This window comes from Protobothrops mucrosquamatus, unplaced genomic scaffold (assembly GCF_001527695.2).
Source record: "Protobothrops mucrosquamatus isolate PMUCROS unplaced genomic scaffold, P.Mucros_1.0 scaffold21, whole genome shotgun sequence".
NCBI lineage: Eukaryota > Metazoa > Chordata > Lepidosauria > Squamata > Viperidae > Protobothrops > Protobothrops mucrosquamatus.
In genome coordinates this window covers 234,240-254,296 of record NW_015386406.1, presented here as the reverse complement: position 1 = coordinate 254,296, position 20,057 = coordinate 234,240, and positions in this window count along the sequence as shown.

The window sequence follows — 20,057 nt, the reverse complement described above, 5'->3', positions numbered from 1 at the left end:
TCAGCATATCTTAAGTTGTTGATCCAAACACCGTTTACTTTGATGCCAGCATCGATGTTCTCCAGTGCCTCGTTGAAGATTGACTCAGAGTAGATATTGAACAACAGTGGAGACAGAATACATCCCTGTCTGACCCCTCTTCTTATTTCTGCATCAGCTGAGTATTTTTGGCCTAGTCTCACATTTGCTACCTGATGCCAATACAGATTCTTTATTATTTGGATGTCTTTGTCATCTAGTCCCCCTTGTTTCAGGATTTCTAATAGTTTTCTGTGTCTTATTTTAGCAAAAGCTTTTTCAAAATCAATGAAGCACATGTAAACACTGTGATTGACATCTCTACAACGCTGTACAAGAACCTGAATGCTGAACAGTGCATCTCGTGTACCAAGATTGTTTCTGAAACCAAATTGTGTGTTACCTAGACACTCTTCAATTTTGTTGTATATTCTTGTGTGAATTATTCTCAGGAATATTTTCAGAGCATGACTCATTAATCTTATTGTTCTGTATTCAGTACACTTCTTTGCATTTATTTTTTTGGGGATTGTCACAAAGGTTGATTTTAGCCAATCGTTTGGTATCTTTCCTGTTTCATATATCTGATTGAAGAGCTGTAGTAAAAAATTCTTCCCATTGTCTTCCAGCAATTTTAAAATTTCTACTGGGATATCATCAGATCCTGTGGCTTTTCTCATTTTTGCTATTTTTATTGCATGTTCAACCTCTTTCATAGTGATATTTGGTCCAGTTGTTATACTTTCCATATCTATATCATCCCTAGTGTCCTCAAAAAGTTCTTCAATATATTCCTTCCATCTTTTTAGTTTTTCATCCTCATCTAAGATAATTTCCCCTTCTTTGTCAACTAAGTTGTTGCTTTTCTTTTTGTAGAGGCCTGCTGCTTCTTTCATTTTTTGTGTAAATTGAAATTATCATGTATACGTTCTGTCTCTTCTATTTCCTTGCATCTCTTTGCAAATCACTTTTCTTTTGCCAGTCAAATCTTTCTTCTAATTGTTTTCTGCAATTCATTGTATTTTTCTTTGTTTTTATTTTTATAAGATCTTCTTTCATCCATGAGATGAAGAATTTCCTCCGTCATCCACTGTTGTTTCTTGTGGGACCCCTCTCTCTGTTTTGAATTTGTTACCTCTACTATTGCATTTTTAAATTTATTCCAGTTCGCTTCTACATCATCATTCAGGTTGTTGGTTTCCCTTAAATGATTTTCTAGTTCTTCTTTAATCTTACCTCCATGTTTAATGATGAAGTCTCTGTCGATTCTTGGTTTAGCAGGGTTCGGGTTTTTCATCATTTTTAGTTTCAGCTGGACTTCAGCAAGTAGTAGATTATGATTGGATGGTACATCTGCACCTGGGTATGTCTTTACTGATTTTACTGAGTTTTTAAATCTTTTGTTTATTGTAAAATAGTCAATTTGGTTCATTACTTTTTAGGGTTTTCAGTTACACTGCTTATATCTTTGTAGAACTTCTCTAAATCCTCCTCATCGCTGTCAGCTGTGGGAGTGTAAACTTGTATAACATTCATATTTACTGGAGTACTATTTATTTGGATCATTATCACTCTATCGGATACAGGAATAAAGGACTTGATGCATTTATTTACACTATTGTTTACGATTATAGCTACTCCATTTTGATGGTGTTTGCTATTCTCACCAGAGTAGTAGATAGTATAATTTCCTATTCTACACATTCCATTTTCAGGCCAGCGCATTTCACTCACTCCCATATTGTATTTGGACATTTCTTGGATAGTGTTGTGTGTTTTCCCAGCTTCGTATAGGCTTCTCAGATTCCATGTACCAATTCGTAGTTTTGGGTTTATCATGCTTCTAGCGGACAGGGAGATTCTTAGCACCCCTGCCCCATTTAAGGGACATCCGTACTCGGGGCCATTGTTAGGTTTTGCCGCCATTAACATGATTTTCCTGGGAAATATATAGTGTAGTAGTCTTCCCTTTGCTTTCTACACCGCTGTGCACATGCTGTTCAAGTGGCTGCCACCACACCGTGTGCTGAACATCAAAAGAAAAATAAGGTTACATGAAAATGCCACATAGAATTTTCAGAAAATGTCCTACCATATGAACAGATAGAAAGATAGAAATTGACTTAGATTGGATAAAAGCAAAGGGAATTTTTGTAATAATTGACTGAAATCAAACCTGTAGTTCATTAGTTAAGTAGAATAAAACTGCTAATGTCGCTACTGTAGTGGACAAACGGCAGCAATCCATTACCTAAGTAAATAATTAGGTATTATTTAAAAGAAGATTATGTACAAATAAAAAAATAAGAATATTCTAAAGTGTTTTTGAGTATAAAGACATACAAAGGACTATGTCATTACAATAGACTTGTTTTGGAGTAGCATCTGTACCAGCATTTTGGCAAAGAGCCATAAATCATCTGCTACAATGATGTCTGGGCATTCAGTACTATTTAGGTGACATCATTGTCATTAGAGAAAACAGTCAGAAGCATCTGTAAAACCTTAAGAGATTGACATACTGTGGCCTTTGAGTGGATATTACAAATGTGATTTCTTTATATTTAGTATTACCCTAGACAACATGTGCCCTTCTGGTTCATTGTTTCAGAGATATTTTCATATTTAAACAGACAAACAATTTCCTGCCAGTTTCCCCACTGAATTTCCATGTGAGGATCTGGCATAGAAATCTCCCTCCCTCCCTCCCTCCCTCCCTCCCTCCCTTCCTTCCTTCCTTCCTTCCTTCCTTCCTTCCTTCCTTCCTTCCTAGGATTCAATCATTATTATAAAAAGATCCTTACCAAATTTATTTTCCTTGTTCCATCTTTTGGATACTTTACTACAAGACAGAAGAGCACAATAGGATTTTACCATATTTTTAACTGGCAAAGTTATACAAGCCCTGCAGTTATACAAGCCCTGCAGTTTTCTTGCAAGATTTACAGAAGTAGTTTGCCATTATCTTCCTCCTTGGGAAGAGATAGAATGAATGGCCTAAGATCACTCAAATGAGTATTCACCATTTCCCGGTTTCTGATGCAATGACTTTAACAGACTGGTTTTCTCCTAGAGAGTGGTAATGTGCAAAGCTAGAAGGCTCTACTTTATTCAGTCATATTTTAATAAAAGTACCTCTTCAAAGCTGTTTTGTGCAGCAACCCAATCATTTGCTGCTAAAAAGGCTTCTATACTCTATATGAATATTGAAAAATGTGTTATGATTACTAGACATGTTGGGTTGGGTTTACCACCTCATTGGAAGATGACACTTCTCTGTCTTGCAGATAACTATTAGACAATCCTGATGTTTATATAATGTTCAAACTCTCAAATTAATCCAAAACTCCATCACTGGCTTTCCATATACAGTGCTATTCTAGCTAGTTATTTAATAATTGTGACATTAGGAATCTGTTTGCAAGTTTTATCTGTGTTTTTCTTGTTTGTATTATTTCAAAGGTGCCTGTTTTCCTTGTGAGTCCTTCCGGGTGATGCTTTAGAGATAGTAGTTCTTCTATAAAAAAAAGTAACAACAAATTAGACTTTTCATAAAACCATAAATTCTTTGAGATTATTTTAGCACACACTGTTTTATTATGTTGGTTTTAATGAATGGATTTAGGGGTTTTTACAAAGCGTTTAGGGGAGGCAAACAACTCTAGCACAGAGTTGCATTTTCCTTCCTTGCCCTTTTGTGCTATTAGTGGAGGTTACACTTCTGTTAGTGGAAACAGATTGTACGTTTCATGTCAGACACTTGAAATGCTTTTTATAGGTCCTGTGCTAGGATTCATACTTAGCAAATTTAAAAATGTTTCTGCATTTGGGAATTGTTGTTGGAGAATGATCTCATCACCCGACTTTATTAATTCTCTCATTTCACTTTCCACTGCAACTTGTTCCACCTCTTTGTGGCCAAACATTGTTGACAAGGACAAATTAGCTTGTCTACTTTCCTCTTTTTACATCTTCTGCAGTATTCTGCTCCCAGAGGCAATATGGGCCTATGATTTTTGTGCAGAAAGGCCATTTCCTCTGGTTGTTTCAAGAATTTGTAAGACTTTAGTAATGGAACTTAATGATTATTATTTTTTTTGGAAACAACTTCCGTAACACCATGAGAAAAATAGGTGTTCCAAGATGGGACTGTTCCGATTACATTTTACAAGTAAAATGTAGGAAATTTAGGAAAAATGTATCTAGCCAATCAAGATTTAAAGGCTGAACTGTAAACTATATATGCTTTCCTTACTGTATAGAATCTCAGGCATTCATTCCTTAAATAATATATACACAACAGGGCCCTTCCAAAAGTTGTATTCTCTATGATGTCTGATGCAATAGCATATGTTGTGTAAATTCTATTATAATGCTGAGAGACAGTGTGATTTAGTAGTTAATCTTTGGTCGGGGAACAGAGATGTTTAAACATCCTTATCTATAGACTTTCAGCTGAGTCTATCTCACACAGTTGTTCTTGCAGGGAATAAAAGATTTTCTGCTGCCCTTAGATATATGCACATACTATAATTATTATATCATGGTGCAAAGAGCATTGTTTGCCTTCCCCCTTCTTGCACTCCCATGGATATGTATGGGTAATGTTGGGAAGCAAGGAAGAGGAATCAACTGCAGATTTAGCCTGGAGTCACTGCACAACTACAAAAGGTCTAGGACCAAACACTCACCCAACTTCCTTGGACCCATATATAATTGTTCTCATGAATAGGCTGCCAGACTGGGGAGAGTCCTGTATTAAAGGCAGAACATAATAAAGTAGTTAGCTTGAACCCTGCACATATGGGTCTCATTGTTTCTGCCTGATAGATAAGGGCACAAATTTGGATAGAAGGATACTTTACCAGCCCTAGTTTTATAGTGATCACCTGCATGGTCATGTGATTAATGTAAGACATTAAAGTAGATTTGTTTGTTTGCTGTTCATGGACCACAACTAGATTTAGCATTAGATTTGGGCCTCCAGAGCTTTCAGAACCTCCCACAAATTAAAGTTTATGATCATGTTTTGTATTGGGAGGAAAGTGGATCTAAAGTGCAAATCTGATGGTTTAAGCCTTCCAAAAGCATAAGATTTTCATAATACCCCTTAACAAAACACTGATAGATTGAACTTTTTGTCTCTGTTTTTTCTTGGAGGAAGGTTAAAACAAGACTTAAGACATTAACTTTGCCTCTTAAAAATTTCCCCAAACCCTTCCCCAAAAATAAATAAGAAAAGATGCTGTCCACTTACATTGGAAATATCACAGTTATCTACTCCTTGATCCCTGCAAGGGGCCAGTGAAGGAATTATAGGCCTACAGGCTGAAAAATGTTACCTTCCCTTCCAAAGGGAGATGAAGGTAATGAGCCCTCTGTGACTGTGAGGGCCATTATCAAATCAATAAGTAATTATGTTATCTTACAAATAAATCCCTGGCATTTGGAACTTCTTCTGGCAAAGAATTCTTCTGGCAGAAATATGTATTTAAACCTGGGAACCATTAAAAAGTGTGGCATGACAGATGAAAAGAGTGGAAAATTCTCTATCATGATGCAGTTTGATCAGTAATTTGTGGGACAGGTAATCCACAATGACTTATTGGCTCTTTGACTATGCAAAGTTTACAACTATTAGCAATTTTCCTTTTGAAATTTGGTTGCTTCCATACCTCCTTCTTGACCTTTCCTTCATCATTTATGATCCAATTGTGTAGTGAAAAAAATCAAACAACTGTTGTCATTCAAACCCTTGTACTGCTAAGGTATTTGACTTTTGTGATTTGGGGGAGACATTATACATGTGTATGGAACACTAAACAGGAGCCTTTAATAATGCTTTATGGGATTTCAATTTGCCCTTAGGCTGCAAGGCTGTTTCAGTCTCAATTTCCAAAACAGGTTGAACCTTCTTTTTAGTATTCCATGCCAACCAAACAGATATTGCAGTGGCATGTAATTTGAAAAACAGTCAATGCTTCCAAAGTGCTAAAATATTAACTATTGTTACAAAGGTTTAATCAAGTATGTGTCTCTGTTGTTTCCTCTTAAATTGTAAAGTGCTGAACAATAAAAAAAAATCAAAGTATCTGCAGGGTTCCTTTTAGTTTGAGTTCATTCCAAATATTTTATTACATTATGAAACATATAAGATATAACCATGAAATATTGTGTTGGATTCTCCTCATCATCCTTCTCCCCTTCTCCCTCCTACTAGAATTATCACAATAAGCCTCACTGTTGCCTTAGAATAAATCAGAGAACAGAGAGATGAGTATCAGTAATTATGTATCATAAATAAAGAAATAGGCAATTATTTGCATTATAAGAATACAAAGATGTAGTTTTTAATTTTAATTAATTAATCTCTTGGTATTTGAGCTGCATGAAGACCTAGTGGTAAAGATGCTTGCCTTCTATTTGGAAGGTTGATAGTTCAATCTTAGGTAGTGGCAGATGTTTCTCTCCTGTGCACAAAGAAAAAATATCAAATGAGAACTCTGTGTGACATTAGGAAAGGCATCCAGCCAGTAAAGTCTCAGTTCCATCTAGTCACTGTGACTCTACCCTGAATTAAGGGATTAAGGGCATAAAAAGGGAGTTTTCAATCTATTGGTATACTGCTTTCTGTGTCATGACATATTTGACATACTTCATCGTGTCATAACCATCAATATAATTATGCTTTATTTATTCTTTTTTAAACCATTCATATTTTGTGAAAATATCTATTAAAATTATTACAATTTCCAGATTAAGGTCCAGTTCAGTCACTAGGATGGGGAAGTTTGTTATTCCTCAAATAGCTCAATTGAGAGTTCTGGAATTCTGCAAAATTTGGAAAATACTGATCTAAATAAAAATATTTGTCCATAAGCCTTTTCCTCATCAGCGTACTGCCCATCCAGCTCTATATTTTGGATTGCAATACCTAAAAAAATATGTTGTTGGCCATGGTGCCTAAGACTGATGAGTTCTACAATGTCCAGAGGCCATCAGGCTGCTGACTTTAGTTTTCTCTAAATGATAATGGCTGTTTCTGTTTATTTCAAACAGAAGTGGTGGTAATGAGGAAAAAATATTCTCCTGTTGTTACTTTCACTCCAAGTTTCACCTTTTTTTCTTCTGGACTTTTCAAAAGCCTGCATTGATGTCAGCTGAGCTCATTGTCTATTCTAAACCTCCACACACGGCAAGGAAAATTTCAGGAATGATCCGGTTGGATTAAAATATTTAATCCACAGATATCAATCCAAGATCCGACTGAAAGCCCATGCATTTATCTCAAGTAAAAAAGTGGTGTGTGGGTGTGTGTGTGCGTGTTTGTGTATTCAGTGACTTCATATTGATTAATATAATATGCAGTTTGATCTCAAGATATACTGATAACGAAGAATAACATCAATGTTAGTCAGGTAGGAACTAATATTTTTCATTAGGATCAATACTTTCAATATTTGTAGGCCATTCATATTCTACTTTCTGCCATCAAGGCTTCTCTGTTTTGCATAGTGCCAAATAAAGCAGGTTAAAGCTTTATTTATTTCAAAAAGCTTTATTTTTTTCAAAAAACTCTGTTTCTTCTTCTTCTTCTTTACTTCCTCTTTTACACTTTGGGAAGGAGATACAAAGTTTTGGTTCTTGCACTTCTTGCAGCCTCAACCATTGTTATTTGATGCTGCTGTAGCATGTCTTTGATGTTGTCTTTCCATCTTCTTCTGGGTCTGCCTTATGCTCTTTGACCTTCCATTCTTTTTATGTATGCCTTATATAGTATGAAATCCCCAGACATTCTCTCCAGATGGGCAAACCACTTTATTTGCTGTCTTTGTATGTAGTTTAATATTGGTTCTATTCCAATTCTTTCTTTTATAATCTCATTCCTGTTTTTATTTCTTCTAGTCACTCCAGCAGCTTTCCTAAAACATCTCATAGTAACTTATTTTCAGTTATACTTTATAAGTGTTCACATTTGGCACTGGTAACATAAGGTGAGGATGAATATGCTTTGTATAAGATGCTTCTTTATACTAATTGACACTACCTTATGTTATATGAGTGGGTTAGCTGTGCCAATGCTTGGCTTCTCTTACTGCATTGTATATTAATCTCTTCATCCATTTTTCCATCTTCAGTAAATGTGATTCCTAAATATTTGAACTGTGATACTTGTTCTCTCTAAATGTTTAGGATGTACTTTTTTATTCCAATTTCCATGGCTTGTGTTTTTCTTTACTAATTCTCATGTTATTTGCCTTACATCATTGATTCATGGACATGAGATGTTGTTGTAGTTCTTTAGCTGTACTTGTTATCAATGCCTCATCAATGCAAAGAGTAGTTTGTTGATATTATTTTCATTCCTGGGCTTAGCTGTCAATGTAGCTGATAAATAATAGTGGTGATAGGATATGATACTGCTTTACTCTGGAAGTTTTTATGAAGGATTCTGATGTACATTGGTTTCTTCTGACTTCTGCAATTGCTGTATAAGCTCTTTGCATAATCTAATAAGATAATCACTTACTCCATATTGATACATTATTTGCCACAGTTTCCTATCAACTCTATCAAATGCTTTCTCTTGGTCTACAAATGCAACAAAGAGATTCTTATTGTATTCTATAGTCTTTTCTACGAGGGCAATTCAGAAATAAACCTCCATTTGGTTATCAATGAAAGACACTTGCAGATATAGAACTTTTATTGTACACATTAGAAAACTACAACATTACATTACTTTTTGACATAATTGCCGTTTAAATTGAGACACTTGTCATAACGTCTTACATGGTTTGAAATTACTTAGTAGTAGTCTCTTGGTGCCAAATCTGGGCTATGGAGGGGTCATCAAAAACACCCCAACGGGACTTCCGGTTCCGGTACGTGGCGATGCCGGTTGTGTCTGGGGACTTGTCTCCAGTCCGGTTGGGTTTTCTTTGTCGGTAGACCTCTTAGTGGGTTGAAAGTCACCCTGGAGGGGCGACCACTGAGGAGGAGGTTTGCTGGTGACTGCGGGAGAGCAGCAGCTTCTCCCGTGGCTCCAGCTATTTCCTTAGGGCCGACGGAGCAAAGTCGTCCTGCAAGATGGCCGATTACCCTGTTGCACCAGCCGGTCACAATTACATCTAAGCATATCAGACCCACTGCGGAGGATCCGGGTGAGACCTTCTTTGCCCCTCTCTTTTCCCTATTTGGTTTTTTTTATTGCCTGTAAAAGCTTGCTTGGAATTATTTCCCTGTCTGGAAAAAGCAGCTTTTGTATGTGTGGGAAGAAAGGCGAACAAAAATTTTAAAGACTACTTTTTATTTTCATTCATTTTGGGATACAGAAAAAAACCTGCTTTTTTGAATTATATTATTATTTCATATGGGAAGATTATTTCTTTCTCCACTTTTTTCTTCAAAAGATAGAAAAAGGAAAAAAAATGGTGTCTGGAAAAGTTTTTTTATTTACTGAGGACATCTAGTGGTGAAAAGTTAATATTGCAACTGTGGATTATCCTTTGGAGAGAAGGACCTAACCTTCAAACTATTTCTGGAAAAGATAAGCTGATGCAGCTGTGGGAACTGAGGGGGTGGATACTGCTTAACTACAGTTTTCACTAAAAAGAAAAAAGAAAGGATCTTCTTTAATTACTTTTAAAATGGAGAAATTTCACTCTCACTTAAACTGTAAGCTTATACTGGAAAAGATTTATGAGGCTACTGAAGAAATATGTGCCATAATGAAAGAGACTACTACAGAATGAAGAGCCAACTCTACCCAAAACTCTCAAACTGACTTTCAGACTACATCTGACTATTCTACAAACCAAAATAGACCAGAAGAGGAACTAAGGGAGACTAAAGAGGAATTTGCTACAATGAAAGAGACTACCACAGAATTAAGAGACAGAAACTCTCCTTCAAATCTTAAAATTGACCCTCAGACTACATTTGACTATTCTATAAACCAAAACACACTAAAAGATGACTTCATTGAGAATGCAGAGGAACTTATTTTACCTTACAAGTATCTTAGTGACATTCTTGAGGATCAGAAAAAGCAAAGAGGGAGACTTGAACTTTTAAAGCAGCAAGGCTTCAAGGATAAGAGAAGTAGAGGTCCAATGCAGAGGACAGGAGGCTTTTTACTGTCTCAAATGGTATTACAAGCAACAAAGAGAGACCTATCGGTTGAAAGGGAAGCTCTGTTATGGAAACCTGCTAGGCATAAAAAGAAGCCTAGAATTAGACTTAAAATAGAAACTTAAATCATACATACTGGATTCAAGGCATTTTAGAACCACGGATGATTTAAGGACTAAGTAGTTGAGTTAGAAGTAAGGAAAACAGGAGATTATTAGAATATATATATTAAATAAAATATTTTGGAATATTAGGTTTATTTGTATGAAAACTATTATGTAATGGAATGAAGAAAATTGAAGAGGTGTTTTAGATTGGGATTGAACTAATAATTAATGGAATGTTATTTTAATAAGATGATGTGTTTGTTTGATAATATGGATGTTATTAGGTATGATAATTAATTGGATGAAATTAGAATTTTGTCTAATGGATTCAAATGACTTAAGCTTGATATTACTGTCAGTTTAAAGAAATTGATTGATCGATGAATTAGATATGTATAGGATAGATCAATATTTTATTTTAATTGGGAGATATTAGTGGAAAAAGAAATAAATAAGATAAAATTAAGGAAGTAGGATATATTTGGAAGGGATACTTGAACTGATAATGTGTTTATTTAAAGTTAAATTTGATTATGGTATTGTAATTGTATAAAGTTCTAAAACAGGTCTAGGATTAATAGAAATTTAAGTTAGAAATGGACTATTCTAAATATATTAAGCAATTTGAAGGAAATAGAGAGGGAATATTTGATGTATTGATTGAGTTATCTATATATCTTTTGTTTTTGGATTTTTGATTACCCCAGCACCACGGTGTGTCTCAAGCACTTTGTCTCAAAAATTAAAAAAACAATAAAATGTGTTTCAAAAACAAAAACAAAAAAACACCCCAATGGAACTGTTTCAAAAGTTCTAGGGTGCATCTAGCAGTGTGTGGGCGAGAATTATCATGAACCAACACTACACCAGAAGTGGTGCCATAGAAAATCCCACCAAATGTGAAGATGCCGAAGGACTACTGCTAGTGAAGTTCATGGAGCATGGTTCGACCATCAGTTCAGAAGTCTACTGTGAAACGTTACAAAAACTCAGACGAACCATCCATAACAAGCATTGGGGCATGCTGACTTCCAGTGTGGTGTTGGTTCAAAATAATGTTCGCCCGCACATTGTTAGACACATCCAAGAACTTTTTTTATAACAAATTTTATTAGTTTTCCAATTTAACATCCAAGTAATTAGAAAGCAATGTGGTGACTGGGTAATCAATAGTTCAGTAACAGCATTTTTAGTACATATCTCAGGTTACATTGTCAAAGATTCCTTCTCTATGTCCCATTAACATTGATATAACATAGTTAAACTAGTAAATTTCTAACCATAACAGGCTCAATTAAAGGATCTGTCAATCTATTTTTTGCTTATACATATCCATATCCTGTTTTTAAGTTTTACCTAATTCTTAATTTCTAATTATAGTATTCCAATTTTAATCTTTAACATTCATAATATTCAAATTTCTGGTAACCCAAATTTCCTTTATTTCACTACATAAAAGTTATGATATCTAAAATACACATATTACTTACTTAAATATATTCTTATTTTATTTCATAAATATTCTCTAATTCTCATCCTTTTATCATTTTCCAACAACATTTGAATCTAATAGTCATATTTCCCTTCATCTCCAGGTCTCTCTTTAGCCCATTAGTCGAGACTTTAGGATCTCTCTAGTAACTCAGAAGCCCCATTTTTTAAACCTAACTCTAGCTTTCTTTTTCCGCCAACCAGGTTTCCAGACCAATGTCTTTAAGTTATCAAATAGGTTTCCTTTCATTCTGGTACATGTTACTTGAATCAGAGGAGACCGTCTAATCATCAATTTTTCAAGAGAACTAGACCATTTATAATCATTAAATTGCCCTGGTAGTTCAAGTCTCGGTATTTGTTCTAGTGTCTTTATCTTCAATTCGGTCTGGTCTTCTTCTTGTTCCTTTGGTTTCTTCTGGTTTAGGTAAAAGGTCATGTCCAATTTTATAGTTATTAATTGGTTGTCTAGTTTTTCAATATGCTGTCCTTGTTGATCTTTAGCATCCTCTGTTTTGGTATTACTTTGTTCCACTTCTGTTACTTTTTGGGTTGTAGGTTCTTTGGTTGCAATCAGGATTTGGTTGTCAGAATTTTCAATATATTGTTGTTGTTCCTTAAAGTCTTCTGTCTTGGTATTGATTTCTTTGCCTTCTGTTGTTTTCTGGGTTGTAAGTTCTTTGGTTGGAATCTGGGTTTCAGTTTGTAAGTTCAAACTGGTGCCTTTGTCTTTCAGTCTGGATTTAATTGTCTCAGTAGCTTCAAGGATTTTTTCAAGTATACATTTATAGTCAAGCAAAGCTTGTTGCTGGTCCCCCTCCATTTCTGAAATAGTTATAAATAGTCCTTTAGTGGAGGCTAATTTTTTAAACAAGAGTCAGTGAATGTTCATCTCCACAGTTCTTAAGAGCCAGTTTCAGCTCCCAGCTGCAGCTTTTTATCTTTAGATAATACCAAGGACAGGTCTAGGTTGTAAACATGTCTCTTTATGAGGGATATTCACTTGCTATACCAGGCTTCACCACAAGATGTCCCCAATGGCATTTGGAATCCTTTTCAGAGAGGCTAGACTTTTATCCCATTTAGGTTCTTTTCATTTTTTTTCAAGTAATTAAGATAGCCATTTCCCATGAAAGTAGGAACTTTTTGCGTCGCCAAATCTGAGAAACATGTAAGTCCAATTACTTAATTATATTTTTCAGGGCTTTATCTCCCCTATGTAATCAAATGCTACCATGTTAGAGAGTGGGAAAAGAAGCGTTCCCTTTCCTCTCTCTTCACAAAGGGAAGCAGTTTCAAAAGGCTTTTTACAGGAAAAAAAATACTTGGGATTGAAAGAAGGCAGATCTCACCCAGTTCCTCTACGGTGCTTTCAAATGCTTAGCTATAAATATGGCCTCGGTTGGAAACGGCATTAATGATGGGCCATGTGAGTGGCCGATCTTTTCTCTGTCGGTCCAAAGAGCTGCTCCGGATCAAACGGAAGGGCTGGTGCCCTTCTGCAATCAATCAGAAGGTTCTTTCCCTGCTCATCGCCTCTCCAAGGCAGCTTTCGACTCCTTTCAGGGTCCCCCAGCGAGAGAAAACAAGACGGCGGAGGGAGCAATTGCCCTGCATGTCCACCAGCACCGCAATCCAGAACCGGAAGCCGCAGTTCCATTGGAATGTTTTTGATCACCACCCCTATAACCCAAATATGGCATAGAACGACTACTACTAAGGAATTTCAAAACTTGTAAGACATTATGACAAGTGCCTCAATTTGAATGGCAATTATGTCGAAAAGTAATGTAAAGTTGTAGTTTTCTAATGTGTATAATAAAAATTCTGTATCTGTGAGTGTCTGTCATTGATAACCAAATGGAGGTTTATTTCCAAAATGCCCTCGTTTAATTATAAAAAATGCACCTGTGCAGCTTCTGTTTCTTCTAAAGTTCATTTATTCTTCTGTAATTGTTGTTCTAAAACTAATTATAACCTCATTTCTATTATGTTGGCATACATTTTTTCTACGTGGCTAAAAGTGAGATGCCTTGGTATGGTGTGCATTCTTTTTTTGCTTTTTTTCCATGTGGTATTATTATTATTAATAATAATAATAATAATAATAATAATAATAATAATAATAATAATAATAATAATAATAATAATAATAATAATAATAATAATTATTATTATTATTATTATTATTATTATTATTATTATTATTATTATTATTATTATTATTATTATTATTATTATTATTATTAATAATCACACAGTCAGCTAGATGTTCAGACTGGATTTGGCATTTTTGTATACCTATCGAGTCCTTACCAAGGACCTGGGATAGGCAGATGTGGAAGTTTGATAGTATTACAGATATCGTTGCAGGATGGAAGCTGTTCTCAGTAAGGCGGCCTTTTGCAATTGACTGATGGTGAATTTGTCAATGCCAATGGTGTTTAAGTGGTGTTCCAGTTGTTTTGGAATTGCACCCAAGATGCCTATTATCATTGGTACTACCCTTGCTTGCCTTTGCCACAGTCATTCTATTTCTATTTGTAGGTCTTTGTATTTTGTTATTTTTTCCAGTTCTTTCTCTATTATTCTGCTGTCTCCATGTCCACCATCCTGAGTTTTTTGTCTTTCTTATCGACAATTGTTAAGTACGGGGTGTTATGTGATAGATGCCTGTCTGTTTGAATTCTAAAGTCCCAGAGCGATTTAACTTTTTCATTTTCTATGACTTTCTCTATTTTATGTTCCCACCAGTTCTTGCTTGCAGCCAAATGATATTTCTTGCAGATCTTCCAATGCATCATAGTTGCTACTTTGTCATTCTGCTGCTTGTAGTCCGTCTGTGTGATCTTCTTGCAGCAGCTTACCAGGTGATCCCTGTTTCTTCAGCTTCTTTGTATAGATAGCACTTACTGTCTGTTGTGGTCTTCTTAATTCTGACTTTGTAAAGCTTGGTCTTGTGCAGCCAGAATTAGTTCCTTGGTCTCTTTCTTCAACTTTTCTGCTCTTAGTCATTGCCAGGTCTTGTTATTATTTGCTTTCCTAGTTATTTATTTAATGTACTGGCCATGTAGTGCTTTGCCTTTCCATGTCTTCATTTTTGGTTTTTGGTTGTAGGCCAGTTTTTCTTGTAGGCCAGTTTGATCTCTCCAGTAATTACTAAGCCTTCCTGATATACTAACTTCAGTGCATCTCCATCATTGTCCTTCAGATATTCTTCCAAATCTATTTTTTTCTTCTTCAACCATCTGATGTACTTGCAACATTCCACACCCACCTATGGTAGGTAGAGTCTGTTAATGTCACTATGTGGATGAAAGGCGTGATTCATTGTCATTATTTTTCTGGTCTTCCTATCCATTGCTTTTAATTCTGCTCGAGTCCAGTCCACTATTCCAGCTGTGTATCTAATGACTGGAATTGCCCAGGTGTTGATTGCCTTGATGGCATTTCCTCCATTGAGTTTGGACTTTAAGATCTTTTTCACTCTCTTGATGAATTCACCTCTAATCTTTTTCTTGACTTCAGTGTACTTGATGTTGTCAGTTTCAAGAATACCAAGGTATTTGTACTAATCATCCTCATCCAGACTCTTAAAGTTATTTTTGTGAAGCATGATTATTCCTTCATTTTTCACTATTTTTCCTTGTTTGATAGTGAGTGTGGCACATTTGTCCAAGCCTAACTCCATTGCAATATCTTGGCTATATAGGGACAGTATTGAGCAGTGGTTCTATTTCAGATGAAGTTTTTCCATACAGCTTCAGTTTGTCCAGGTAAAGGAAGTGGGTAATCTGACTGAAGTTTTTAATGTTTGATAGCTATGACCTGAGTTCTTCAGTATTGGTGACAGGGGAAACAGCACAATGGCAAATAGAAGTGATGATAGTGAATCTCCTTGAAATATTCCTCTTTTGATTTTAACCTCTTCTAGTCTCTCACCATTGACCTGCAACTGTGTCTTCCATTGTGCCACTCATCTTTGTGCCACTGACTCTTGTTATTTCTAGGCACTTGATTATCCAGTCATGTGACAGAGAGTCAAATGCCTTTTTGTAATCAATCCATGCTACATTCAGATTGGTCTTCCTTCTTTTGCAGTTTTCCAAGATCATTTTGTCTATTAGGAATTGAATGATGATGATGATGATGATGATGATGATGATGATGATGATGATGATAATTATCATCTATTCCCTGTACTTTATATTTAGTTGATCCTTTAAAAATTCTTGCTACTTCTTCAATCAATATTTCTGTTTCTAGTGCTGTTGTATTGTTGTCTTACAATGATACTTTCCTAAGTGATTGAGGAGTTCTTTGAAATGATCTCACCACCTTTCTATGACTTCTGATGGTTGTATTAGACTTTAGTTTAGGCTACTTTGGTTACTTTAGTTTAGGTTATTTAGGTTATTTAAGTTCTATTAGCTCTGTTTCTGGCTCTACTTAATTTGTACATTGCTGCATTAAGTGTTCAGTTTAAAAATGTAGTACTCTGACAGTGGTATCCTTATGAGTAGGATCTTTAATGACCTTTCTTGATTTATTTTGTTCAGTACAAATATTTTTTTAACTTGCTCCTGGAGATTGATTACATGCCACCAAATTGTTTTCAACTCCTAGTGACCACTTATTTAGATTTTCTCCTGTTCCTAAAGAGCACCTGTAAAAATAGAAGAAAATCAGAAGGAAGATTATGAAGAAACAAAAACTATACAAATAAAAGCCAATTATATAAGCAATTCACACAAATAAAAAGTAGCTTATTTGTTTCCTTGCCCTGCTTGCTTCATCTTCCATTTATGAAACATAATATATGCTACAGTACATTAATACTGTGCAAGCACCACCTGTTGAGTGGTCAACAATATCAGGATAAGCCACTGGCTAGCTCAGCAATATCGAGTTACACATGCAGTATGCAATCGACTAGGAACAGATTTGAGGCCAGTAGCTCATCTAAGGCATTGTTGGCAACTCTATAGACTGTTGACCTAGCAATTCCCATGTTTTTCCTGGCATGTAGTGAGATTACTAATCAAAGTGACAAATGATATCTTCCCCAACTTCAGGAAATCCTGATTGCTGCTGGTATTCCAACTTCCAGAATTGGTAAGACCTTGGGTTGAGAAAAGCTGTTATATAGTGGCCTTAATCACGTGGAAGGAATGAAGTTGGAAAAGACTCACATATAGTTTTCCTGATCCTAATTTATCTTCAGATAAAGGAAATACATGAATACCTTCTCTGTTATATCCTGTTATTTGTTATATATAAAACTAACAAACATGTTTTTGAATTAGTTATCAATTTTAGGATTTCTATTCCGAAATCTTGGAAGGATGGAATAACTTAAAAGGTTAATTCTGGCATTTTTGCTTACCAGTTTATGAAATGACCTCATTTTACTGTATGTGTTTTTGCATGTTGTATTGGCTACAATGCCTCTCTCTGGTAGAAGTGTCAAAAGGGTAGATTGATTTTAACTCTTACCAGTCCTTTGGCAGAGTAAAAGTAACAAATGGTGTCATAGCTAAAACAAGTGAAATAATATTTTTAGTCATGGTTACAGTTGGAGGCAATGTATGTAGCACTGAACCAGAAACTAAAAAGGAAACCAAAATATTCAACATTCACCCAGGATTTTGAATGATTGTTTTAACTTAGCTAAGTACATTTTTGATCACAAAACCATGACTTCTCTGCTTAACGGTTCTGGTGATTTATGGGGGTAACAAAAACAAGAGCAATCCATGCAAAAGTCAAATGAGTTATTCAAATATATTTGTTTAGCAGGGTTTTAACTTGTTATCCACAATATATTATTTATTAAGATTTTGTAATGCAATTATGTTCTGGTATATAAATTCTTAATTTGCCTTCATTGTAAATTTTGTATATTTTACAAAAACACATGTATTGTTCTGTTGAAATTAAAATAGAAAGCTAAAAATCACATACAGTATTAGTGCAAATATTTGTTTCCTGCACATCATCAAAGTTTAATACATTTCCTAATTCCGAAACAGAGATAGCTACAATAATGATGCCTTGAAAAATAAAACAGACTTATTGGTGAGTGAGCTGGGACAGTGGAAAGGTTATTGCTAAGCTATATAATAATAAAATATAACAATTAGATGCAGTATTGTTTTTTTTAATTGAACCCATTTCCCACTTGATATAAAGCTGGTTTTACAATGTCTACAGCTTTTTCTCTAAATTTTAATAGGTTATTTTACAATAAATAAGCAAAAAACAGACTTTTCAAATTAGTCAAATGTCCTTATTTCATTCATGATTCTAAACAATCAGTATAATCTTACTATTAAGACAGAATGGGAAGATCTAATTCTTCATTGATGATTTTAGTTTCCAAGTCTCTGTACTATTATGCATATGTGTTGAAAGAGTAATGAAGCACCTCATCTCATATCAATATTATAACCAGTTATGTTGTACATAGACAACATCTAAGTTCAAAGTCCACCAATATGGCCCAGCAAAAATGTATCTTTCCCATAAGCTTGTCATGCTTTATTTAGTGTTTTTCAAAGCTATTTATTTTTTTAAATTATTTTATTTTATTTTTTAAAAAACATAGTAACATAAGATAAGATAAAACTTCTGTGGTATCACAAGGCAAATTCCACACTGCTGTTCTTACATCTGGTATCATGACATAAATATGAAAAATCTGTATGAAAAAACTGAGCATGCAGTGTTATTTTCTGAAGATATCAATATCTATCCTTTTCAGGACATTACTTCAGTATATTATGAATTCAATCCTTGACTTACAACCATTCATTTAGTGACTATTTGAAGTGGTACTGAAAAAAGTTACTTATGACTGTTTTTACACTTAACGACTGTTGTAGCTTCCCTGTGGTCACGTGATCAAAATTGGAAAAAATTGGCAATTGGTATGTATTTATGAGAATTGCAGTGGACCGGGGTCATGCGATTGCCATGCATAACCTTTCCAGCCAACTGAGGACAAAATCAGATTGCTTAGCAACTGTTTTATTCACTTAACAACAACAGTGATTTGTTTAACACGTGTGGGAGAAGCTCATAAAATGAGTTGCAACTTGCTTAACAACTGCCTTGCTTAGCAATGGAAATTTTGGGCTCAGCTGTGGTCATAAGTTGAGCAGCATCTTATAAAGTAGTAGAAATGGCAATTATCTGAGAATTCATCTTCTAGAAGCTTATTGTCCTTACAGTTAGCATCAGCATTGGAAATAAGTAGCCTTGAAATATCACCAACCAAATGATAAAGTACAAAAATGTCAGAGAATCTAACCTATAGCAGGTCCTTGTTTAGGGAACAAGCTCAAAAAACACATGTGCCTTTAAGAGGTCTTGAAAGAATTCACACCCATGGACCATTACCCTTTCCAAACACCCTGCAGTTTTAGCAGCCCAACATATGCTGCCTGTATATCACAACTCCTTTGACTGGAGTGCTTTTAATACCCACTTTCTCAGCTGAGCTCAAGAGTGATTTGTTTTATATGCCACATTAATCCTTCCCACATTTTCTGGATGAGACAACCACCGATTCCAGTTGTGAGGTGTTTCTAAAACAGAGTTATATGAATAAAGCAGCAGGATACCACACTTTACAACTTCCCTTCAGACAAGTGACAATTAGGTAATCACAACTGGGCATTGCTGTTTAGAAACCAGTATTTGTGCCTAGCAGCCAGAATGGGCCTGTTGTAGTGATGAAGAAGATATCCAATTATTTCCTGATTTGATCATAATTAAAACTCCATAGAATTCTTTTTTAATGTATATTTTATTAATTCTTTACAGTAACAATCTTTAGTATTTAATAAGCGACATGTCTGGGTTTATATGTTTAACATTAATAGTAATAAGTTTCCATTCCTACCCTTTGTTCTGTTTTTCTAACCATTTATAAAAAAAATTCCCATGTTTGAAAGTATTCTCAATCTTGCTTCCCCTTCATTTTCAAAGTGAGCCTATCCATTTCTGCAGAGTCCAAAATTTTCTTAATTATGTCTTCTTCAGATGGTATTTCTTCGTTTTTCCAGTACTGAGCAAATGTAATTCTCACTTCTGTTAATATATGTAATATTAAGTATACACATTTCTTATCATAATTTTCTGAAATTACGCCTAAAATAAATAATTCCAGTTTATAGTCTACATGTGCTCCTATCATCTTTTCTAGCCACCTATTTATTTTTGACCAATAGTTCTTTGCTTTAGGGCATGTACATCAAAGATGATAATAATACATACCTGGATTTTGTCTGCATTTCCAACAAT